We start from the raw sequence: 4,882 nt of genomic DNA on the forward strand, positions 1-4,882 counted from the left end.
AAGAGACAGAGACAGAAACAGAGACAGAGACAGAGACAGCGACAGAGACACCCCTTCTTTGGAAAGGCAGAAGCACAGAGTGACAGTGAGAAGAGAAGGGGGGGGGGGGGGGGGGGGGGGCAGAAACAGACAGAGATAGAAGTGGGGGTGGGGGCGATGGGGGAGGGGGGGGGGTTGGGAGGGACTAATAAAAAGCAACAACGAAGGGAAAGAATGAAACAAAGCAATGAAGAAGAAAACTCAGGAAACGATAATGAAGGTGTTGAAGGAGGGAGGAGAAGACAAAATGGAAAGAAAAGAAAGAAAGAAAGGAAGAAAGACAGACAGATCACACACACACACACACACACACACACACACACACACACACACACACACACACACACACACACACACACACACACACACAAACAGAGAGAGAGAGGGGGCGGATGTGAAGAGATAGAGAAGAAAGGAAGATGAATATCAGGAGAAAGAGAAGAGGAAACGGAAAGAGAAGTTGAAGAAAAAAAAAACACGAATAAATAGTCAGAAGGAAGCGCCAGAAGCTGCAATCAAACGACGACAAGTGAGACAAAAGAGGAGGAGGAAAAAAGAAAAGGAAAAGAAAAACAACAACAACTTATTCTAAATAATAGTCCACGGTTAAGTGAGCATCTGACATCAATCATTCAAAAAGCAAACAAACAAACAACAACAGCGACAGCAACAATAGCAACAACAGCAATAACAGAAAGAAAGATCGAAAGAAAGACAGAAAGAAGGAGAGAACGAAAGACGACGGAAAAGAAGACAGAAAGAAAGAAAGACAGAAAGGAAGGCAGAAAGAATGACAGAAAGAGCAAGAACAAGAACAAGAACAAAACTTTAATCTCCAGGCCTCCGGCCCCTAGAAAGAGGTCAAAAGTACACAATATGGTGATCACTCAGCCACAACAAAATGTAAAATACGTACTAACTTAACCTGTAGAACAAAAGTGCTTCTCGTGCATAGTAAATTAATTCGAACTTTCATCATTGTTGTCACAGAATTCCTGTCGTATCTTCAGGGCATTAAATATATAAATGCATAGTTTACGAATACTGTAAACAGAACCATTCTTCATCAAGTGAACATACGATTGACCTTCAGAGTTCAGATGTTTTTGCCGCAGGTTTATTGTAAAGGACACAATTGTTTATAAAATGGCTTTCATCTTCGATTACATTACAACGTTTACATGCGTAATTTGAATTACATTTGAATGTTCTTCTAAAAAAATGATCCATTTATTGGGAGCAAACCAGAAAGAAAGACAGAAAGAAAGACAGAAAGGAAGACAGAAAGAAAGACAGACAGACAGAAAGGAAAGGAAGAAGACAGAAAGAAAGAAAGAAAGGAAGGAAGACAGAAAGAAAGAAAGAAAGAAAGAAAGACAGAAAGGAAAGACAGAAAGAAAGAACAGAAAGGAAGACAGAAAGAAAGAAAGAAAGAAAGAAAGAAAGAAAGAAAGAAAGGAAGACAGAAAGGAAGACAGAAAGGAAGACAGAAAGAAAGAAAAAATAGAAGAAACAAATACAAAAATGTACAACAGAGAAGTACGGTGTTTTTTTTGTGTGTGGTTTTTTTTATAACAATAATAATGATCATCATCATCATCATCATCATCATCATCCTCATAAAAAAACCCCTCAATAATCAATAAAAACGTAATTATCCAAACAAACAAAAAAAAACTAACACATAAAATGACAAACTAAAAAAATCTAGATAAATCCACCAAACCCACGATCACCACTTCGATACCCAATCCCTCATCTGCATTTGTGCCCCATCCATCCATCCATCTCACTAACCACTAAGAAAGGGGCTAGGGAGGGAGGAAGTGGGGGGGGGGGAGAGAGTTTCAGTTTCAGTAGCTCAAGGAGGCGTCACTGCGTTCGGACAAATCCATATACGCTACACCACATCTGCCAAGCAGATGCCTGACCAGCAGCGTAACCCAACGCGCTTTGTCAGGCCTTGAGGAGGGAGGTGTGTGCGAGTATAACAAGGCGAGGGAAAACAATGAGAGGAAAGGGAGAAGGGAAGAGAGAGAGAGGGAGAGACAGAGTGGGAGAGAGAGAGAGAGTGTGTGTGTGTGTGTGTGTGGGAAAGAAAGAGGGGAGAGTGAGGAGGTGGGGGAGTGGTGGTGGTGGTGGTGAAGGACAAAGGGAGGAAACTGAGAATCACGACTGGAAACTTTCTCTCGTTCAAGGATGGGAGTTGAGGCATTGATCTATTTTCACAATCTTACCTTTGTTGAATCTACATCTACATCTACAGCGCGCACACACACACACACACACACACACACACACACACGCACGCACGCACACACACACACACACACACACACACACGCACGCACACACACACACGCACACACACACACACACACATTAAAGAAAGGGGGTGGGGGGGAGACAGAAAGAGGAGGAGATATAAAATAGAGGTAGAGAGAGAAAGAGCCAGAGAGAGAGAGACTGATACAGACAGAGAGGGGGAAAAAGACAGAGTGAGAGACGGAGAAAAATACGTACATGGAGAGACAGATGACTGATATCACTTTAAGCGGAAAGACGTTCAATTGAAGAGACTAATGGCATCAGAAAGTCAATGCAGACAATTCACTGAGGTCACGCTTTCTGAGACGGCAGACCCATTCACAAAGGAACTTAGAGGGAGGGGTGGGGGTGGGGGTGGAGGGTAGGCCTCTGTACCAGACCAATGTCACACACACACACACACACACACACACACACACACACACACACACACACACACACACACACACACACACACGCACGCACACACACACACAAAGCACCAACCAGATTGTTCGTTAATAAACTAAAAACTCGCCGCGACAAGGATACCACATCACGTCATGAAAGCATGAAACACGCAGATTAGGTCTGTGACTGATTTATGTGATTAATATTCTTAATTATATTTTTTGTTGTTGTTGTTGTTGTTTAACCTGGGGTCAAAGGGGTAGGCCTGAAGTTAGTCACAGGCAATAAACAACTGCTGGAGAGTCGAGAAAACATCAACACATTCAAATTGAAGTCACAGTCACTGATCTTGGAGATCAATGACGATTAGTTCTTTTCAATCGCCAAAGACGTGGAACAAGCTCCCTGATAACCTCCGTCATTCTGATTCCCTCGCATCTTTTAAATCTCGTCTCAAAACTCACCTTTTCCCTCAGCAGTAAGTTCAATTGTGGCAGGTCCACTTCCTTTGCGTTAGCTGTGCTTGACTATGTATGTATACATATGTATGTGTACATAACTACATGCATGTATTTGAATGTGTATTGTGTGCGCGTGCGTTTATGTACGTTTGTGCCTGCCTATGCGTGCGTATGTGTTAGGGTAGCTGTTAGATACACATGTATTGTTAAAATGTATGTACGCAGTGTGTGTGTGTGTGTGTGTGTGTGTGTGTGTGTGTGTGTGTGTGTGTGTGTGTGTAGTCATATTTTGGTGTGTGTATGTAACATAGATGTAATGTTTCATGTTAACAAAGCGTTTTTGTAAAGCACCTAGAGCAGATTTTTGGATAGTGTGCTATATAAGTATCCATTATTATTATTATTATTAGTTCTACAGAATTGTTTATCACTGTTTTGGAGAGGAGAAAAAAAAGGAATAACGTCCACACTTCCAAACACACGTAAAAGCCTCAACCCAAAGCACTCTAAACAACCCCCCCCCCCTCCTCCGCCTCCTCCTCTTCCTCCTCCTAAGTTTCCATGACGTGACGACCACACAGGAATTACGCAATGCAATGATTAGTTATTTTTCTGTCTCTGGACCTTGCAATTGGAATGAACTTCCTCTTTTGCGTTGTCAGGTTTCCGCACTCAGCTCTTTCAAGTCTGGCCTTAACACCCACATCTTCCCACGGTAGCGAATTGAAACAAATATTTCAAAATGAATGATAAAAGTAATTTCATTACTGACAAAAACATCTGTTCATTCTGGTCCCATAGCCGACAAGGATTCCACATTCCATTGCTGAGGGGCGCAATAGCCGAGTGGTTAAAGCGTTGGACTTTCAATCTGAGGGTCCCGGGTTCGAATCTCGGTAACGGCGCCTGGTGGGTAAAGGGTGGAGATTTTTTTTCCCGATCTCCAAGGTCAACATACATGTGCAGACCTGTTAGTGCCTGAATCCCATTCGTGTGTATACGCACGCAGAAGATCAAATACGCACGTTATAGATCCTGTAATTCATGTCAGCGTTTGGTGGGCTATGAAAACAAGGACATACCCAGCATGCACACCCCCAAGTTTGTAAAGCGGAGAGAGAGAGAGACGGACACAGACAGAGAAAGACAGATACAGAGAGAGAGAAAGGGAGAGAGAGGGGGGGTACACGGAGAGAGACAGAGAGATTGATAGACAGAGACGGATACATAGAGAAAGAGAGACAGAGAGAGAAAGAAATAGATACAGAGGGGGAGAGAGACAGACACAGAGACGAACTGACAGACACAGATGAAAACATAGAGAGATGGGGGTTGGGGGGCGGGAGAGGTGGATAGAAGGAGACGGATACAAAGAGACAGAGACAGACAGACAGATAGATAGATAGACAGACAGAGAGAGGGGGTCAGAGGGAGAGAGAGAGAGATACAGAGATACAGAGAGAGAGAGACAAACAGACAGTCACAAAGACAGCAGACAGTCAAAAGCAGGTAAAGCGACAGAAAACGACCCCACGTGAGAGTGGAAAACTGGCCGCACTAGGTTATCGTCCCTTTGAAGGACCTCTTCCACTATGCCTCGTCCCTTCAAAGGGTCTTTTCCATTGTACCTATCTCCTGTTCTATACATTTGCATTCTTTCCCGT

This window comes from Babylonia areolata, chromosome 7 (assembly GCF_041734735.1).
Source record: "Babylonia areolata isolate BAREFJ2019XMU chromosome 7, ASM4173473v1, whole genome shotgun sequence".
NCBI classification, from domain to species: Eukaryota; Metazoa; Mollusca; class Gastropoda; order Neogastropoda; family Buccinidae; genus Babylonia; species Babylonia areolata.